Source organism: Staurois parvus, unplaced genomic scaffold (genome assembly GCF_062004578.1).
Source record: "Staurois parvus isolate SC_StPar_1 unplaced genomic scaffold, SC_StPar_1.0 ptg000019l, whole genome shotgun sequence".
NCBI classification, from domain to species: Eukaryota; Metazoa; Chordata; class Amphibia; order Anura; family Ranidae; genus Staurois; species Staurois parvus.
Genome location: NW_028317815.1, coordinates 13,469,952 through 13,491,990, shown reverse-complemented (window position 1 = coordinate 13,491,990; position 22,039 = coordinate 13,469,952). Strand labels below are relative to the sequence as shown.

Sequence of the window (22,039 nt, the reverse complement as noted above, 5' to 3'; positions counted from 1 at the left end):
TCCTTCCTCAATGAGATAATGAAACTTCTGGGAAAGATCTGCTCTACCCAATTCAATAATTTTTTATGACACTTAATCCACAGGGACCAGGCTGGCTTTGTTCCTGGCCACCAGGCAGGGGGACAATATTTGCAAAGTAATCTATCTTATCACTCTACTTAACCAATGGAAGATCCCTGGGTTCCTCTTCTAGTTGGATATCTATAAGGCTTTCAATACCCTCTCATGGGAATATCTCTGCTACATTTTGTGACAATGGGGTTTTGGAGACTCCATCCCAGCATGACTTTCTGCCCTATATTCCAATCCCACAGCAATTGTCTGCTATGTGGGCTGCTCCTCTGCTTCCTTTCCTATTTTCTGTGGAACACGACAGAGCTACCCCCTATCCCCGGTCCTTTTAATCTTGGCTTTGGAACCCCTAGCCATTGCCCTTCGCATTTTCCCAAACATCACTGGGATCCCTTATGCTGGGAAATAATATAAGATCAGTTTGTTTGCAGATGATGTGCTCCTGACCCTCACCAGCCACATTGCCTAATCTTCAAAATCTCTTGTCCTGCTTCGCTGCCATCTCTGGCCTTTGGGTTAACCCTCATAAGACGACCACTATGAACATTACTCTTCTGGACCTAGTGGTACCTAAACTCCAGGCATCCTTCTTCTACTGATGGACAAGCTCCTCTCTAGACTACCTAGGGATCAACCTGACGGCCTCCTACTCATCTCTGTTCACGATCAATTACTATCCATTTTTGCACACTGTCACCACTCTTATGGAGTCCTGGCACTTTCCCTCTCTATCCTCTATTAGCCAAATCCATGCGGTCAAGATAAGCAGAAGAAAAGGAGGGTGCCAGATCAGGAGGAGTAAATTCAGTGAAAAACTGTAAAACAAAAGACTTACATCTGGGATTCTTTCAGTCGGCATGTGGAGTGGAAGGACCAGCAGAGGAGCGGGATGGTGGTGCAATCAGGTGGATGGATCGGTGACAGCAGTGGGACCATGCAGGGAGCCGCTCTCAACTCAGCGATGTATGTTCAAAGTTCCCGCCCAACAAGGAAGAAGATGACAGGTGCCTTGGAAAGCAGAGGAAAAGAGATGTCAGGTGAGAATTGGGTAAAAACAGTAAAGGCAGAAGACTTACATATAAAAATCCTCCAGTCGGCATGTGGAAATGAAGAACAGGCAGTTTTGTCCCGCTGTAATCACTGATCCATCCACCTAAATGACCACGATCCTGTTCCTCTGCCTGTTCTTCATTTCCACATGCCGACTGGAGGATTTTTATATGTAAGTCTTCTGCCTCCAGTCACTCATCCGCTTGCTAACATGTGGGTCTCTCTCTTTTTCTTTCTCTTCCTTCCTCGCTCTTGTCCTCTTCTCTCTTCCATACTGCTTTCTTTTTTCTCAGGGCTTTCCCTGCCTTTGTCCTTTACCTCCCACCTCCTTCCCCCCGACATTCACACCCCCAAAGTTTTTGGTTTGGGCCTTTTAGGTCCCCAACATGGGACTAGCCCAGCCCAGTTGGTTGGTCAGTTTGTTATACTATTTGATAAAAACATACATTTTACTATTGTAGTTGTATTTGTTCATTTCTCCTACGTGGGAAACAAAGGCTTTTTACTCTCCTTGGTCTGCTTGCATTGTATTTCAATAGAAAGTTTTGTACCAGAAAAAAAAGTGCCAAGATATTTGATATGGGAGGGGGACCACCGAAAAGTAAATTGTTGTAGCCATTTAAGGTGCGATTGTGGTACTATAACATTTAAAGCTTCTGATTTCGAAATGTTTATTTTGCAACTGGAAAGAGATTCATAGGTCTCCAACGCTTGTAAAAGGGCCAGCAGGGTAGTTTGAGGAAACACGTACTCTGCAACCTTGTGGGCTTGTCTGGTAGTGTAGAGGGCCTTAATCGTAGGGTTCACTCTAATAGTGCTTAGAAATGGTTCTAACGACAAAATAAAAATTAGAGGGGACAGGGGGCAACCCTGTCATGTACCATTGCTTATTGAAAATGGAGTGGAGGCTGATTCATTAACTCTTACCATGATAGCTGGACAGGAGTACAGGGTCCTAATTCATGTCATCATGTTGGCTCCCAAGCCTATGTGGGCCAAGGTAGCAGTAATAGATTTCCAGCTCACTCTATCAAAAGCTTTTTCTGCAAGGCCATGTTAAATTTCTCTGTAGAGATTGGCCGCTCCAGATCCTGGACTGTTTCATCAGATAAGTGTGGCCTACTGGAGAGTCGTATATAGTTACTAATGTCAGAATAATAGGACCTAAGGGTATCAACTATAGAGGGTGAGTCTTTATTCACCATCCCTTTCTTACTTTTAATTTGAGAGATGTAGTTCCTAGATCTAAAGTCTTGAAGGACCCTTACTAACAGTTTACCTGGCTTATTGCCATATTCATATAAGGTGCGTCTGCACTGAATTAATTTTGCCTTTGCTCTAACGGTGAGGAGCTCATTGGGTTTGCTCCTCAGGATCAACAATTTGTCCTTGACTTGTTGAGCAAGAGTCTATGAGCATTTTCTGTTCTTTGAGTTTGATTTCTGAGATTGAAACCAAGGAATGAAGTGGAGAATTAAGAGCTTTTTTTTCTTTGTGTGCCTAAGTTAGTGTACCATGAATGAAAAACGTGTGAGCTTCACAGTGCTTGAGGGGAGGGATGTCATTGTCGGAATTGGTAGCAAAGAACATTGACAGGTCCTGTAGGACCTGAGAATTATAGGACACGTCTTGAATCAGTGATTCGTTCAGTTGCCAGTTCCAGCGTTTATGTAAAGGTTGGCCTAGGCTCAATGTGAACTGGAGTATGGGCAGATATGGAGAAGCAACCAATCGAAGAGCAGTCTAGTAAGGGAAGAGAGGGTTGGTCTAGAAATATATGATCAATTCATAAATATGTATTGTGAGAGGCAGATAAGTACATGTAATCCCAATCTTGATGATGAATGATTCCACAGGTGTCAAACAGTTGGTGATTGTGGAAGAGTTTCCTTACCCTTCTCAGGGCCATGTATGATAGATGCGAGGTACCATGGGAAACTTCGAGCAAGGAATTAAGGGCAATGTTTGGGTTGTCTCTAATGACAATAGTGCACTCCATATGCTGGGCAATGCGTTCATGAAAAAATTCAAATGTGGAACTTTGGTTTTCATTCAGAAGGTGAATACTGGCTAAAGTTATCTTACTGTCATACAATGTGCCTTTCACAATCAGACCGATAGCTTCTCTATATTGTATAGACCAGAACCACTCCTCCCATCACATGATCCAAGAATTTATTTTCTACTGACGTTAGTGTAACCATAACTTAATGTATAGGCTTAATATAAACCTAACCTTTAGACAATCTCAAAATTGAGATAGGAAAAGTGAATTTGTCTTTCGGAGATAAAATGTTAAAGTTAAAAGTTGGTGTCCTTGAATTAGTTACTGAACAAATCTGCATCAAGATAATGTAAGCTATCCTTTGGTACCCCTTTTATCTCTGTTATCTCAGGATAGTTCAATAACTCCGTGACAGTACACCATAAGTCTTTGTATTTGTAAAATATCTAAATAATAAGAAACTGCTTTTAGACCCAAAATATGTATGATATAGCAGTACAAGCTGGACACATCGAATGTAACACACACATTCCCCACCATCCATTCAAGATCCTGAAATAAATTCAGAAGGTGCTGGATGTCCTGTAGTTAGCTAAGGAGGTTCATAACCAAGGGTTGTAACTGTTGGTCTACCCATTGCCCAATTCCCATATTTAAAGACCCAATCCCTGCTACAATATGTCTACCCACAAGGGGGTCTAACCCCTTGTGGGTTTTGGGTAGGTGGTAAAAGACTGGTATATATGGGGCATCAGGAATGCATGCCTTGACCTCTTGTGTAGAAAGTACCCCTAATCTAACCCCCTTCTGAACCAATGTAGTCAGTGTGGATCTATATTGCATTGTGGGATCTTTTTACAATTTAATGTGTGTAGTGTTGTTAGAAAGCTGTCTGAGAGTCTCTTGTTTGTAGCTGCCAGAATCCTGTATTACAACCATACCTCTCTTATCTGCGTTTTTGATAACTATAGAGGGATTTTGCTCAACTGCTAAAGAGACTGTCTTTCTTCAACATTCAGGTTGTCATTCAGGAATGTATCCCCTAGCCACAATTTGTATGGCCAATCTCATTAGTTCCTGCTCTACTATCTTTTTCTAAGCGATCCATTTCTTTACCCTTAGATTGTATAGGGTAAAAGTCAGATCGGTATGTGAAGGGGATCAAACTGGCAAAAACCTGGTGACTCTCCTTCTCCTCTGATCCATCATGTGTATCAAAATTAATGAATGAAACAAAATTTGGATCCATTTGCTATTCAAATCCTAATTATCAAACGAAACTGAAAATTGAATTAATTTCCCCCATGGACCCAAACTATTGTCGCATCATGTGAATTCATCTGAATGAAACAAATTAAACAAATGCATTTTGTAATTTCATTATAACATTTTTTCAGATTCACTGACATTCACTACTATGTCCATTCAGAGATTTGTGTACATCCGATTCTCAGAAAATTAAATTTTCGGATGAAAAACAAATCATAATGAAACACATATATCTAACTATGACTATCTGCTTTATCATGTAGAGAAATACAATCTAGTACAAATTCATTAGTATTTATAGTTCTGTCAGCTCAGATCATAACTAATTTGTTCAGTATCGGTATGACTTTTATATCTATAATGATTTACTATGTTACTACCTTATATGGCACTTCAAGACTGATGAATCTATTCATAAGGCAGCTCCTAAAGACTAATCCAGAATGGAAAGTTTGTATATCAGTTGTATTCAATGTTCCTGCCATGGGTCCTTTCCTATCAACAAAGTGTTATACCAGGCTCTCTTTATTCTAATTCCCCTATTTATATTGCTAAAATCAAACTAATCCAAAGTATCTTGTATAAACTATGATATAGGAACACATACCATATTTTTCGCTCCATAAGACGCACTTTTTCCCCCCCAAAAAATGGGGGAAAATGTCTGTGCGTCTTATGGAACGAATATGGAGTGGCTGTCCCAGAATTCCCGCCACCACCGTGTTAGAATACCGGGCCAGCTGCTCGGCTCTTCTGTGCTCCTCAGTCCTACCTGTTCCTTGGTCCTCACCTTCTTCTTTCCCCGGCGCCGGCATCTTTAGTGTGGGCATCTGGCTGTGACAGCTTGCGGCTTTATAGCCAGGTGCCCACTGCGCATGTGTGAGAAGTAATGCGCTTTGTGAATGGTCCCCCCCTTTGCTCCCCAAAGGTCAGCAGTGTTTGGTCATCTCCTGTACTATGTCCGCAGTCTCTGGCCATCTCCTGTACTGTGTCCGCAGTCTCTGGGCATCCCCTGTACTGTGTCCACAGTCTCTGTTCATCCCCTGTACTGTGTCCGCAGTCTCTGGTCATCTCCTGTACTATGTCCGCAGTCTCTGGTCATCTCCTGTAGTATGTCCGCAGTCTCTGGTCATCTCCTGTAGTATGTCCGCAGTCTCTAGTCATCTCCTGTACTAAGTCTGCAGTCTTTGGTCATCTCCTGTACTATGTCTGCAGTCTCTGGTCATCTCCTGTAGAATGTCTGCAGTCTCTGGTCATCTCCTGTACTATGTCTGCAGTCTCTGGTCATATCCTGTACTATGTCTGCAGTCTCTGGCCATCTCCTGTAGTATGTTCACGGTCTCTGGTCAACTCCTGCACTATGTCTGCAGTCCATTGGTTCAGAATATTTTTTTTTCTTGTTTTCCTCCTCTAAAACCTAGGTGAATCTTATGGTCAGGTGTGTCTTATGGAGCGAAAAATACGGTATGTTTTATGCCATAATGGCATTTGAAATACCACATTAATTTCCCATATTAAACTTGGAGTGGTGAAGAAGAAATTACCATACCTCAATGACAATCATATTACGTTCCATCTTGACACCACTTGTAAGTCTAATGTAGCACACCCTTGGGTGATGCTTGGCTAGATATATAGGTTCAGCTCTCACATGAATCTTGTAACACCTCCGATTATACCCAGAACACTTCGACACTCTGAGAATATTTTTTATGGGTTTTATTGAAGAAGACAAACCCTGAAAAAGAACTAGCTGATTTAACACAGGTAATGTACATAAAACACAGATACCACTTTGCATAACACAGTTAGTAAGAAGTCACAATTCACTTGCCAAAGACTCCAAAAACTGACTAGTATCACACTGACTAGGGTGACATATGAGAGTGACATTGTCACATGAAACAATAACTGTTAATGAGATTTAGCAGCTTATTGACATTTGCTATGGCAGTACTATCTAAAGTAGAAATGTCCTACCTAACCAGTGGCCAGTGGGATGAACCTTAAAGTCTCTCAACGTTGGGGCCCTTTAATCAATGGAAGAGCGCTCCCTCTCTGCATGGGAGAGTATTTGTAATCCAGGGGTAGCAGGATAGCACAGTCTCCTTTAAGCAGAATCTTCCAGTGAACATTGCAATAGAAGAAAAACAACACTTCAACAAATCTTTACCATACAGGTGAAATCCTGATATACTGACACTTGCTCAATATATTTAGAGCAGCAAGCTTCTGTGGGGACTTGGAACTAAACACACTCTTCAGCCACAGCACAAATCTTGAGGAGACAAACCAGTAATATACAGTGACAGAGTTCTCTCATCAATCAGCAGCAGGAATATCTAATTCTGAGCAGCTTGGGCTTCCCAAGATCTGTGTCACTCTGAGAATTAGAGAGCAGGCTTTCTCTTGACCATTCTCCAGAGATGAACAGCAAATGCAACAATATCAAAATCCCCTTTCATCACAGAGTACTCACTGTTGCTGGATTGTCCTCTAGATAGCATTAGACAGCAGTAGAAATCCTCTCTCTTTCAGCAGCTCCAGACTTTGAGAGATGCATGCACTTGAGTGGCTGTAATCCTGAGTGTCAGGCAGGACAATCCTTAGTTTGCACACTGTCCTCCTGCAACAATTTCTCTGCTACACACTACCAGCCCAGTCCATGGGCTCTAGCAGCATAGAGAGTGAGACTCTGTGACTTTATACCAGGAACCCTTGCTCCATGCAGTCCCCTGAAAATGTCTGCTTCCCCACATGTGCTTCTTCTTCCTTTTTCCTCTCTCCTTTTCCTCCACAGCCAATCATAAATCCAGCTGCAACAGTGCTGCTATGGGTCGATCCTTCTCAGCTGTAGCAACAACCAATCAGAGCACAGTCCTGCTTTTCCTATCTGGCACTCACAAAGAGGGAAAAGAAAAAAAATGCTTTGCAACTGCTGTTTAAAATTTAAAACAACCAGCACATCTCTACACTAATATAGCAAGTTTCTCTCACATATTGTTCTCTTAACTGTATTTTCATACACCTGTAGCAAGCGTACACACAGAGACGTACGCGGCCCTCCATTTTGTTAAGAATTCTCCATGTCTCCCCTCATTCTCCCCCTCCCTCTCTGAGAGCCACAGTGACATCTGGTCGGTGTGGGTGTTGGAAGTGTCACAGGCAGGCCAGAGCCCAGCAGGGAGCCCAGAGCTGTACAACCTCTCTGAGCTGAGCGCCTTTCTTTCTAAGAAAGCTGTGCAATCTAGCACATCGTAAAAGATAACGCAAGCCTTCCCAGGAGTTCAAAGACATTCCAGAGGAGCACGAACCAGATAACACTTTAAAAATCCATTTTTTCCCTATGTCTCGTATCTTTGAATATGAGAGACTTACATAAAAATCAGGCATATCTTCAGATTGCCCACGAGAAGACAACCAGTTTGATAGGTCACACTCCCTGACTGGAATACCTAGGAAAGCAGAAAATTACATTACTGGAACCCTTCAAATATGTATTTCATATTTCATATCTACCCGTTCCTCAGATGCGTCTGCATAGTAATCTACCTGCGGGTGGAATGTCACTTGTGCATAGGAAAAGTTATGAGCCAAAATATGAACTATAAGAGATTTTGGCTCTAGTTTAGGTCTACGCCCAGACCTTCCCTCCCTAAACGGGGTATTGGTCCTTGACTTTAGAGACACCCCCTGTTGGGGAACTACAAAATGGGATGTCAGGCCTAAGAGAGGAAGTTGAAGAATTCTCCTGTTTAACATCAGAACCAACTTGGGAGACAGCCCTTTCGCTCTGAAACTTGATCTGCAAACCCAAGGCTGATTGGCAAGTACTTTAACCCTTTACCTCCTTTCTGTTACCTCTTTGCTGTGCTGTTGTTCTCTGTATATTTATATATATATTGGTTACATCTTTTTTCTGTAAATATTTTATTGCACCCTTTTGACCTTTTAGTAATAAATCTTTCTTTCCAAAAGTGTTGAACTGTTTCTAAAGCGCCTTAATGCAATTACGGATTCCTGCCTCTAAAAGAGCGCTACTGTGTTTGTTTAACCCTCTGTATAACCGGTCTGTGGTGACAGTGTTATACAGGCAATTATCTCAACCATTATAGTGTTATAGCTGATATCGCCAAGTTTCCTCTTTCTCTGTGCAAAAAGGAGGTGGTGGCAGTGTGAAGGGTTAATTGCGTGATTAACCTGACCCAGTAACAAGCTCATTCAGGCTGCCGGACATCGCTGGTGGTCCATTGGGTGGAAAATTGTTGTGCAGGGTGCAGCTGGGTGTGGCATTGTTACGCACGTGACACCACGGTTTTAGACTGGCTAGTCCCTCGGTCACGAGTTTGGTGAGAAGGTCAGGGGTCTGACGCTGCGTTCGTCACAACATCTTGTATAAACCTATGTATCAAAAAAAGAATTACACTCATATTACACTCATATTATTGGTGTGCGCACAGCTTGAGTGTGAGTACAAGAGAGCACATGATTTTTTTCAGGTAGGAGGTGCATTGGAGTTTACCATGCAAGCTTGGATGGAGCATTAAATTGTTTTTGGAGAAAGAAGCAATTGGTCATTAAAGATAATTATTTTGGTTATAAAAGTCTTGCAAAAGACACATTGGATGGACTTTGTTTTTCACTTTATGGTTTTCACTACATGTTTATATTACACAGAATAATTAATTGGTCATTTATTTCATTTTTTTTACAGGATCAATTATATTTTTTTATATGAGCACTGTATTTATATATGTGAGGGGAGTGCTGCACTTTACTGTAGTTGTATTTTTCACAAATAACTGTGGTCCACTCAGGTAAATGGGGGGGGGGGTTACAATTTGTGGTGCTATTAGCCTCCAAAGAATAGTAACACTATACCAGCATCCTAAGCACAGGATCTCTGTAGATTCACCTGTTATTGTAAATATAACAATGTATAGGCTGAATATAGAAAGCCTGAACTTTATAGATTCTCAAAATAAAGCTAGGAAGAGTGACTTTGTCATTCAGAGATACAAATTTAAAATGGAGCTTACAAATTAAAAGTTGTTGCTTTTAGATTATTTACAAAACAAAGATCAAGGTTTTATATAGTGTCAAGGTCAGAATAGCAAAAAATACAGATAAACTGCAGAATAATACAAAACAGATTATGAAATCTGCACAGGCATGGACTCTTCACAGCAATGTCTATGTGGCTCAGTCAGGGTAATGTATGGCTGCAGTACCTGGTCTCTATAATATTGTCAGGGCTCCCAGGTGTGACCAGAGGTGTGTGACTGACGCAGGGAAACGCAGACTTCAGGTATGTGATAAACAATATAATTTATTAACACTAACCATACAAACATAAACGCAGTGCAATACTAAAACATAATACAGTGCAAACAAACCAAACCAACCACCCACAGATAACAGTACATACAAGCAAGCGTCGTCAGGCAGGCCGGGTCAATATCAATAGGGCAGGTAGGTACAGGGGGAGCAAGCGGAGATGGGTCGGGGTCACAGGCCAGGTTCAGCAGGTAGCTAGCAGCGTAGTACAGAGGGTCAGGCAGAGGGATGGTCAGGGTCACAAGCCAGGGATCAGAACAGGTAGCAAGCAGCGTGGTACAGAGGGTCAGGCAGAGGGATGGTCAGGAGCGAGCCGGGATCAGAGCAGGAGAAGTCAGCAGCGGTTCAGATCAGGCAGGGTCAGCAAAGGAACAGAAACAGGATGCAGGACAGATACAGGGCCCAGGACAAACACAACACCAAGGCAGAGTCTGCAAGTCTGGCCATCCCTTAAATACACCAGTATCATCAGTTCCAGGTGTTAGCTGGCTGAAAGGTTGAGTCTCTGATTGCTGGGAGCACCCGCTGGCCAGCCCTGGTACTGCAGATCAAAAGGCAGGTGAGTCCCACCATTGCTGGCCAGTCCATTCCTGACAAATATACTATGGCAGCAGAGAGCCTAGCTGAGAATCACTATTTCAGTAAAACAGTTCAGAACAAAAACAGTTGCATAGCACACTCCCAGCACAGGGACCTGGACTCTTACCAAGAGCTTCAGGTCCAGTACTAATGATTGTGAACTGGAAAGCCCAGTTCCTGATCACCTGATCGCTGTGATAGTCTTTGATTGGCTATCACAGTGATCAATCACTGTAAAGCCTGCCCTTGTGTATGCTTTCTCTTTGGAATGGAAAGAAAGGTATACTGCATATTTCTCTCCTTGTCAGAGGAGAAAATGTAAATAAACAACAGTGTGTATAAAAAAAGAAGGAAAAAATAAATAAAATAGCTAGTTCAAGGTTTTATCTAGGTCAGTGTCAGGGTTAGGATCACTGTCAAGGTCAGAGTCAAAGATCGAGGTCATGGGCTGTATATTTTAGGTAGGATTAAAAAAAAAACAAGAAAAAAACAAAGCATTTTTTTTTTTATTAGCATCATTGTCTGTGTGTTTAGGTAGGATAAAAAAATTCAAAATGCCCTACTATGGGTACAAACAACGTATGTGGTATCAATGCAATCATCAGGAGTAGGAGAATTTGTTTTGGGTTGTTGTTTGGTGATGGTAGTAGCAAGAAAAATACAGATACATTTAAAAAAAAGATAAAAAATACAGATACATTTAAAAAAAAGATATTTTTGACTATATTGGGCCATTTTTCTTTTGATCAAAAAAAGAGGATATATCCATTACCATTTACCACCAAAGGAAATCTTATTAGTTGTGATAAGATGTACAGTTTTACTAACATATGTCAAAGTTGCAAAATTGTTTTCAGGCATTAGGACTTGTTTTACCCTCTGTCTTGAAGGGATAAGCTAAGTATCAGACTTAATGTTAATATCAAAAAATTGAACAGCAAAAAACTGACCCAACTGCTAGCACAAAAAGTGTGTATGAATCAAATCCATAAACAAAACATAGTAGTGCACTAATATATATACAGGTGAAACTCGAAAAATTAGAATATCGTGCAAAAGTTAATTTATTTCAGTAATGCAACTTAAAAAGTGAAACTAATATATGAGATATGCAAAGCAAGATAGTTCAAGCCGTGATTTGTCATAATTGTGATGATTATGGCTTACAGCTCATGAAAACCCCAAATCCACAATCTCAGAGAATTAGAATATTACATGCAATCAATAAAACTATAAGCATGCATATGTACTCACTGCTTGGTTTGGGCCCCTTTTGCAGCAATTACTGCCTCAATGTGGCATGGCATGGAAGCTATCAGCCTGTGGCACTGCTGAGGTGTTATGGAAGACCAGGATGCTTCAATAGCGGCCTTCAGCTCTTCTGAATTGTTCGGTCTCATGTCTCTCATCTTTCTCTTGGCAATGCCCCATAGATTCTCTATGGGGTTCAGGTCAGGCGAGTTTGCTGGCCATTCAAGCACAGTAATTCCACGGTCATTGAACCAGGTTTTGGTGCTTTTTGCACTGTGGGCAGGTGCCAAGTCCTGCTGGAAAATGAAGTCAGCATCCCCATAAAGCTCGTCTGCGGAAGGCAGCATGAAGTGCTCCAAAATCTCCTGGTAGAAGGCTGCGTTGACCCTGGACTTAATGAAGCACAGTGGACCAACACCAGCAGATGACATGGCTTCCCAAATCAACACAGACTATGGAAACTTCACACTGGACTTCAAGCATCTTGCAGTGTGTGCCTCATCATTCTTCCTCCATACTCTGGGTCCTTGGCTTCCAAATGAGATGCAAAAGTTGCTCTCATCAGAAAAGAGGACTTTGGACCACTGAGCAACAGACCAGGTCTGTTTTTCTTTAGCCCCTGTAAGACGCTTCTGACGTTGTTTGTTGTTCAGGAGCAGCTTGACAAGAGGAATACGACATTTGAAGCCCATGTCCAGGATCCGTCTGTGTGTGGTGGCTCTTGATGCACTGACTCCAGCCTCAGTCCACTCCTTGTGAAAGTCCCCAACACTTTTGAATGGGCTTTTCCTGACAATCCTCTCCAGGCTTCGGTAATCCCTGCTGCTTGTGCACCTTTTTCTTCCACACTTTTTCCTTCCACATAACTTTCTATTAATGTGCTTTGATACAGCACTTTGGGAACATCCAACTTCTTTTGCAATTACCTTTTGAGGCTTTCCCTCCTTATGGAGGGTGTCAATGATGATTTTCTGCACAACTGTCAGGTCAGCAGTCTTTCCCATGATTGTGATTCCTACTGAACCAGACTGAGAGACCATTTAAAGGCTCAGGAACTCTTTGCAGGTGTTATGGCTTAATTAGCTGATTAGAGTGGGACACTTTGAGCCTAGAATATTGCACCTTTTCACAATATTGTAATTTTCTGAGGTTGTGGATTTGGGGTTTTCGTGAGCTGTAAGCCATAATCATCACAATTATGACAAATCACGGCTTGAACTATCTTGCTTTGCATGTAATGAGTCTATCTCATATATTAGTTTTACCTTTTAAGTTGCATTACTGAAACAAATGAACTTTTGTACGATATTCTAATTTTTCAAGTTTCACCTGTATATGAATCAATAAACATCAAATCAATCCAAAAATATCAAACTGTTGTGCCCCCAGATGATCTGTCATACTGACAATAAGCATTGGGCAGAGCTTAATGATCCAAGCGAGAGGGAGAGACACTCTGCCAGCTGCTTGCTGTTATCTATCCCTGAATAGTGCTTTGGTTGCACTCACACCTGAACTCTTATGCATACAGTGAAGCAGTGGTGCTCCATGCTCTCTTGAAGTTTGCATGTTTATTATACATAGGTGAGTGTATATTTGTTTTTATGCCAATAAAGTAATTTCAGCAGTGCACACTATGATTTATATATTTTTTCTTAGCTTGTGGCATGAGGCTGTGTGTAGCTGGCTGAGTCTATGGTTCCTGCTGGTGATTCCTAGAAGTTGTGTCCAAGTGAGTATCCACCTGTGGCCGTCAATCTGACCTGATTTTTATCCTCATACTTGTTTGACCTTTGTTGTGAGGGTCAAACTGGAAGGTGAGAGCACATCCTTTGTGGGATTTTGTGGAGATTTCACATCACAAGTGTTTCCAGATGGCATGTGGATTTATTATTATTTGACTTTTTCACTCAAATTTTTATTTTCATGTTATTATTCATCACTATTGTACTGTGCACACTATTTGACTTTATGTTTTTGGTTGATATTTTTGGATTGACTTGATGTTTATTGTTTCATATGTATACTATAGAAGCACATTTCATTTGTCAAGTATCAGATTTAGCTTTGGTATCAAAAAGGCCAGGTGAAAAAAAGCAATCTCAAGGAGGGTGCCTTCCTAAAAGAGAGATGACAACCTTCTTGTAATAGTATGCAGCTGATGATACTTATGTAAAATGGGAAAATTGGATTTAATACTTTGTGTAACAGCTGCATACTAATTGTAAAAGTAGCCCCAAATATAGGGTTCCCGGACAGCGGCTTCTTCCTTCTATTGTCACTTTTGCTTTACAAATCCTCCCTGTTCTTCCCACTGACAATTTTTTTTTCGTTCTATTCAGAGTCCACTGTGGATAGTTTCTCTGTCTCAATTGTCCCATGATGAGTTCTGTTTCAAATCAAAGAACTGTCTATGGTGAAAAATGGTAGCAAGCTATGTTAAATAGTCACTGTACTTGCGAAAAGTAGGGGTAATCAGGCTCACATTTTAGATGCTGTAATTGGGATAGCACCTCCTTGGTGTAATGTATGAAACAGGGTAGTCTGAACACCAAAGGTTGTAGGTGAAGATTCTCCCAGTCTCCAAGTCTTCCATCGCAACCATCAAATACTTTACACAATGACCACACTAAAATTCAAAACATTTTTAGTCACCAATCCTCAGGAAAGTCTTATTAAATTAGAACAAATTCAACGAAGGGCAACAAAATTAAAAATTAATAATCCTCAACTATGAGGATTGATTACATTATTTACAGTTATTCACTCTGGAGAAGAGGCACTTGAGGGGGGATATGATTACATTGTATAAAAATATCAAAGGTGACTTCAGTAATTGTAATAAACTTTACTATAAGGTCCCTGAAGAAAATTGTGGCCATGCTTTGGAGTTAGAAGAAAGGAAGTTTAACCTTAGATTGCAGAAAGGATTCTTTACTGTTAGAGCAGTTAAAATGTGGAACTCCAGGAAGTGATACTAGCTGAGAGTGTTGACTGCTTTTGAAATGTTTAGATGTCTTTCTCAGGAAGCAGAATATATGGGGAATTGGGAATGGTTAGAGAATAAAAAAAAATCACACACATAGGTTGAACTGGATGGATCAGTATCTTTTTTGAACCTTATAATTATGTAACGGGATGCTGGCTGTGTGGCTGAAAGGGTCATGTGTTAATTCTAAATAATACCGGTGGCACACTGATATTGCAAAGATTGTGAAGGTGATAATCAGCTGAGAAAAGATTGAGGTTAGCTTAGTTTATAAAGAAAAGGTCATGTCCAGGGGCGGACTGACAACTCATGGGGCCCCCGGGCAATAGGGGATCATGGGGCCCCTTTGTCCTTGCCCAAACTCAAAAAAGCCTATGAAAAAGGTACCAGGGGCATCTCATAGGGCCCCCTACTGACCCCAGGCCTTCGGGCAGTGCCCGAGTTTCCAAATGGTCAGTCCGCCCCTGGTCATGTCCTAACAAAATCATGAAGCATATTTCTTGATTTATTTGTATTTCCTCTAGAATTTAAGCAGTAGTAAACCACAGGAAAGAAAAAAAAAAAGTCCCCCGCAAGGTAATGTCATAATGTGCTAGTATGCATTGCATTAAAATGAAGCCCTCCAGTGGGCGCGCTCTCACCGCTGTAGAGGCTTCCATCTTCACCCGATCTTCCTTTCGGGTTTGCGAGCTCTGGCCGTCTGAAAGGCCGGGCCATGGCGCGGGAGTCCTGGGCCCCAGCACAGTACATTGAAGGAACAGCACGGGTATGCGTCAGCTTTAAAAAAGAGAGAATATCTCCTAATTGGTGCATGTTTTGGAGATATTCATTTTACCTACAGAAAAGCTTCATTAGAAGTTTACCTGTAGGTAAAAGTAAAAAAAAAAAAACGAGTTTACTACCACTTTAAGAACATACTCCATTATCCAGACCTGAAACCTTTTTTTGGGGATGTTTTGAGTGACATATTTGCGCACTCTCATTTGAAATGAACAGCTAAGTGACACGATGATGACAGGAGGACCACTTTTTACAAATTTGGCAACAAACTGTCAACTCAGATTGTAAATATTTTTATGTTTTTACAATTGCATCCTTTCAGCAAACTCTCTAGCCTGCAATAGTTTTAGTTTCATGAATGTAAAAAAATCAGCTTTTTTGGTTGTAACAATAAAAATAAACCGTTACCTTACCATGAACATATTTGCACTATTTTGTCATTGCAGTGCACGGTATTTTACACATTTTCAATAAGCGACTTAATGGCCATCTTGTGTAGTACAGTTTGCTGAAACATATATTCAGACACTTGAGTGGAGTGTGGAGCTGACCTTGTCTGAACATTACCCTAGTAGTTAAACAACCATTATGTTTTGTTGTGGCAGGAGATGCTCCACTGAAAAGCTGGATAGCATTGCACTGTACATGCAAATATTTGGCAGTGTTTCCTGGATGAGAACCTGCTTTGCACAGTAAGATAGATATCTCAGATTGTCACAGTCCGTTAGCTACATATGTTTCCGTTGTGTTCTCCTTAAAAACTGGAGAGCAGTTGGCACAACATGACGCTGTCAAGATCTTTCTACTTCACTTCCTCCAGCATATTTTAATAAACATATTTTCTGCAACAAAGGAGGGAAGAAAAAAAAACTGATTCTTCTAGTCTTTCCATGTGACTGACATAGTAACATTTAGATCTAATAAGGAACTGCTTAAACGTTTAGGAAAGGAATTGTCAGACAAGGGAACTGTGTAATGTACATAGTCTTTTTTGACAACAACGTAACAGAACTTCAAGGATTAACATATTCAATAGTAATGTTAAGTGCTTACATAATATAAAAATATTTTACTGCTACAACTAAATTATGTATTACGGTGTATTAATAAATGATAATACTATCTTGTTTGTTGTACATGACAGTGCCTAATGCTTTTTTATAGACTTCTGTCAAAGTGAGTGGTTCTCATTGTGAAATTGAAATGAGTATACATAGGCTAATGTAAGTGGCTCTTTCCTTGTATCGTTTTCTATCAGAAATCATAATAACCAGATTGTTTTGTGTTCCAGTTTGAGAATGGTGAACACAAAACTAAATGAGACTGTTACTTTAAAAATACTGCTAGCAAACTTTAACCAAATAGTGCCGAAGTCAGCTAGCAGCTTGTTTAAAGTAACAACCTGCATTCCCATTAAGATCAGTTTTTAAGCCTAACCCCAGGCAAGAATGACATTTAAATAGAATAATATGCATCAGTTATCTTATTCCATAGTCTTGATTCCAAACACCTCTTTCTAAGTCATCCTGTAGTGTGGAGGTGTAACTAGAACCTTTAGGGCCCCGCTGCAAAAAAACATGAATGGCCCCCCTAACTCTCCCTTCCCTCTAAGCAAGGACCATTACACGTGTTCTGCAGCGGGCTCCATTCCTGCCGCTTGGGTAGAGTTGCCACCTTTTCTTCAAGCCAAACCCAAACACTTTAGTGGCGCACAGCAAATTTTTTTTGGTATACACTATATATATATTTTGTGAATAAATAACATTTCTATTCATATGTATTTAATCATAAAGGTCCCCCTTGCATCAAAGTGCACAGAGTTCCTCGATCACATCTGGATCTGCAGAGTTCCCCTTTACATCTGAATCTGCAGAATTCCCCTTTGCATTTGAATCTGCAGAGTTTCCCCTTTACATCTGAAACTGCAGAGTTCCCCTTATATCTGAACTCCCAGAGTTCCCTTGCAACGTAAGGGGTGACTCTGCAGACTCTGATGTAAGGGGTGACTCTGCAGACTCTAATTTAAGTGGTAACACTGAGAACTCTGATGTAAGAAGGAACCCTGCAGACTCTGATGTAAGGGGAACTATGATATAAGGTAACCAAAGCCCCCACTTACATCAAAGTTCCCAGTATTCACCCTTTAATCAGACTTCTTAGAGCACCCCTTACATCAGAGTAAGCAGAGCCTCCCTACATCAAAGTCTGCAGAGCCCCCCACCATCAGAGTCCACAAAGAACCCCACCATCGATGTCTGCAGAGCCCTCCTACATCAGAGTCCGCAGAGCCCCATACATCAGAGTCTGCAGAACCCACCTGCATCAGAGTCCACAGAGCCCCCTTACATCAGAGTCCGCAGAGCCCCCCTACATCATTGTACACAGAGCATCCCTACAGAGAATTTCCATTTACACTGTAAGGGAGATCTCTGTAGACTCTGGAATGTAAAGGGGAACTTTGATTTAAGGGGGGAGGCTCTGATGTAAGGGGAAATGCTGTGAACTCTGGTGTAAAAGGGGGAACTCTGATGTAAGGGGTCTCTGCTCACCAAAGCCCCACTTACATCAGAGTCCCTCCTTCAATATTGTACTGGGAGGTAGGAGAGGGGAGGGAGGGGGAGACTTTATTCACAGGATGCATGGATGGGCTGTTGACACTGTTCAGTAAAACTTCCCTGTCTCTGCTCCGTCTCCTCTTCACCTGTGTCTGCCCCACCCACTTCCCACCCACACGTCACTGAGACACTGCCAAAGAGTGTGGGCGGGAAGTGGGTGGGGCAGACACAGGAGGAGAGGGCAGGAGGAGGAGGAGCAGAGCCAGCTCTCTCTCTCCTCTCCCATTCTTGGGGGGGACTGTCATCGCTGGCTTTGAGCTGCCTGTGGGAGAATCTCACCTCAGATCCCTGCAGCCAGAAACACTGGGAGACATAGTCTGGGCTGTTGGGCCCCTCCACAGTGGCAGAACTCCAAGGCCCAGTCGCAAGTGCGGCTTTTGTGACCCTGGTAGTTCCGCCACTGCTGTAGTGTAATTGATTATAATCACAGTTTCCCGTGAGCTTCCTCTGGAGCCTATGACGGGGGACCCAGCTGCTGAAAATGTTGCAGGCAGTGATGGGGACACCCAAAAAATGACCACAGGAAGATAGTCATGTGACCATAGCTTTGGGTAACTAAAATGTTTGTTTTTTTTCTCCATACCAGTGGTTACTTAGAAGTGGGGGATGTTGAGTACAAATATCCTAGAGTAGAGCTTTAACAACTCCAAACTGGAGCTCACAGTTGTTTTAAAGTTTCAAAGATGGCTGAAAGCTTTACAAATGCTTTGTAAAAGCCTACTTTATACCCATATGTAAAAGACTTTAAGGACAAGAGCAAGTTTTTAACCATGAGCCTACTGATTTGACAATAACTTTACTTAGGCCACATTAACACCTGAGCGTTTTGTAGCTTGAACTCCAAGTCGCCTGAAGCAAAACGCCTGAAACTCAAAAAAGATATGGAGCTTTTTTCGTAGCTAAAATTGGGCAGATTGGTGCATTTTTTAAACATTTTTAATTCCAGAGAAATGGAAATGCACGATTTGCACATATTTTTTGCGCATGTTAACACATTTTTTCATGCATTTTGGTGCGTTTTTCTGCTCAGATGCAAGTCAACTCCCAAAAGGGAAACAATAAAATATTTCCCAGGAAATCAACAGATCTCTATTTTGGTCTGCAGCCATGAGGAGCAACATAGATGAGGCAATGTCTCTGTTGGATCGAGAGAATTGTATTCGTATGATCAAGCAGCACCCCTGCATATATGATCTAAAAGACCTGTGCTACAAGTCATGAGTGAGCAAGAGGGCATGGGACCAGATTGACTACCAAGTTTTTCAAAACTGGGTAGACTTGAGTGGCAGTGTGAAGGATGATGAAGGTAAGCTAAACCCATACCCCCCCCCCCCCCACAAACACACACACACACACACACACTCACCCAAGTGACATTATATACCCCTTTTTTTAATACTTAAAAAATATGACTTATTAACTGCCCCACCCACCATCTCTTTCCTTAAGCTGATTCTCCTGTTACCCACCGCAGACATGAAACAGGATGCAAATTGATCCCTGATATGTGTACCTTGTCTGCTTCCCCCGACCCCAGTCCAATGAGCTCTATCCATATTGTGTATTAATCACAGTAAGTCCACAATGAGTCCTCAAACAGGAATCTACCGTACTGCCTAACAAAGTTGTACAGGGTACATGCAGCTTTAACAGCAGAGATTGTATTTTGCATGTTCAAGAAGATGGGAGTGTGCAGAACCTGTTATTTGTTAGACAGAATACCAAATGCACACAACTTAACATGCTCTTGACAGCTGAAAATTGAACACTTTCTTCTGTACAGTTAGATTGTGACCAGAATAGGGCCATAGCAGATGCTCACCCAGGGCAAAGACCTCAAGCCCCACAAACACACTTGTTCCCAGGCCTGGACTGTTTTTAGGAAGGTCTAGCCTGTTTGTATGTCAGAGTCAGAGATGCTGCCATATGACCCAATATTACAAAAAGAATAATTAGAATAAGCCACTGCCTTTAAAACAAATAAAAAATATTTCTTGTAATTAAAGTATTGGCTCCCACTGCCCATTGGCTTTATGATCCTGATGTGTTTCCCATCAATCACTCCAACAAAATTTGGAAGATTGCAGCATTGCCAGAAAGCCTCAGAGAACTGTGACCATTCTTCTGTTGTAGGTTTTTTCATAACAGCATCCTTCAACACATCCCAAATAGCAAAGCAGGTGTCATGGACTATGTAACTTGCCATTGATTGTCCAATATAAAATGCATAGTGTAGATGTAGACTAACAACTGATTGTCTAAGTAATGTATATTATTTTTTGTTGTTTTAACAGTGAAGCTTCTGAAAGTCAAGTGGAAAAGTCTGCGGGACGCCTATGCTATACACCAACATCTGCTGAGGAAATATCAGAGTGGATATATTGTGTGTGCGCCAGCAGATTATGTTCATGCCAAACACTTGGTATTTCATTGACTAATTGTGGCTTTAGGGAGGTAAGCTAGCATCTGTATGTATATCATGAAATATATGAAAACAGTAGGTTCGAACAAACAAAATTTTGTTTACAGTACGGAAAGCTGCTGGGAGGATCTTATTAAAAATGAAAGATTGGATCCAGTTTAAAGCAAAGAGCAAGCAGACCAAGAACCTCATGAAAGCCAAATGCAGACTACATCAAGTTCTGCCCATGTACCCCATACCAGATGAGGAGTCCACACCACCCAGTTGTCCTTGTGTGCCTTCTAGAGCAAGCACACATTCAATGAGAAGGAGGACATCTGACCCGGAATTTACCTGTATGCTGGACATTATAACCAGTATGTCAGACAGCATGAATACCAACAGCTCTGAATTGCACTTTTATGCAAAGTGTATGGAAGGAATTATGGCCAACGTTCCATCAGAACTCCAGTCAGATGTCTTGGCAGGTACCATACAGTACATCACCACATTTATTCCTCCAACCACTGCATATAGATCCTCTGAACCTCCACCACCTTATGATCCCTATGCAAATCATCCCCACTCTCTCTGCATCATCATCCACCTGGTCACATTATGCCCAGGCAATGAATGTGGTGGTGTCACCTCATGTTTCTGGTCCTTTTGGCAATTTCTTGGGCACTTTGCAGTTTTGGAGGTGGTCTGACCCTGCTGCTTTGTTCTTCTGCCATAACGTCCAGCATGTGTTTAAATTCCTGTGCTGAAATACTCCATGTTGTATGTGTACTTGTTCATGTTTTCTTGTGTGGCCAGGACTGGATGGCATACTTGTAAATCTATGCAGGTTAAATGGTACTGTTTTCGTCAAGGGGAAGTTTTGGAATTGTGGAGCCTGTGCTTTTGCCTTCTATTTTTTGTGTCTGTAAAATATATCTTTTTATCCACTTGCTGACTGCCCTATATCAGTTTTACTGCTGCAGGGCGTCCGCTCTGTGCAGAATAACACATATATATGTACCGTATATTGTAAAAGTATTGGGACATCCCTAAACATCATTGGATTCAGGTGTTCCAATCACCTCCATGGCTACAGGTGTATAAAATTAAGCATGCATAAAAGTGGCCACCCGCCCAAGTCTATAACTGGCTTATGAAGCAAGGACACATAAACAGGCATCACATAGTGAAAAAAGAGGGAGAGAACAATGTTCTTGGACAACTTGCCAGCCAGCTTGCTAACAACCGAATTAACCTGTCTAACAGTATGCGTTTATAACAGGGGTTTAGTTAGCACACATTTGCAAATACATACGTAAGCCACAGAGCCACGACACGGCACCCTGATCATCTGTGGTCCTAACTCTAAAATTTGTGAGTCCTCATAGTAGAGGCACATGCATTTAATGGATAGATCAAGGGCAGGTGGACCTGAGGGAGCCACCCCTCTTAAAGGCAAAGGAGTGCACTGGACCCCAGCATGTAGCACAATGGCAACCAGGGTCCTAGTGCACCCACGTACCAAAAAATCAAACATGCATAAAAGTGGCCACCCGCCCAAGTCTATAACTGGCTTATGAAGCAAGGACACATAAACAGGCATCACATAGTGAAAAAAGAGGGAGAGACCAATGTTCTTGGACAACTTGCCAGCCAGCTTGCTAACAACCGAATTAACCTGTCTAACAGTA

The 22,039-nt window shown here is 41.6% G+C and overlaps 1 pseudogene; it reads left to right on the top strand.

Moving 5' to 3' along the window:
- The first annotated feature begins 1,033 nt into the window (after positions 1-1,033).
- LOC149472892 (uncharacterized) lies at positions 1,034-21,057 on the top strand (annotated as a pseudogene).
- The last annotated feature ends 982 nt before the right edge of the window (positions 21,058-22,039 follow it).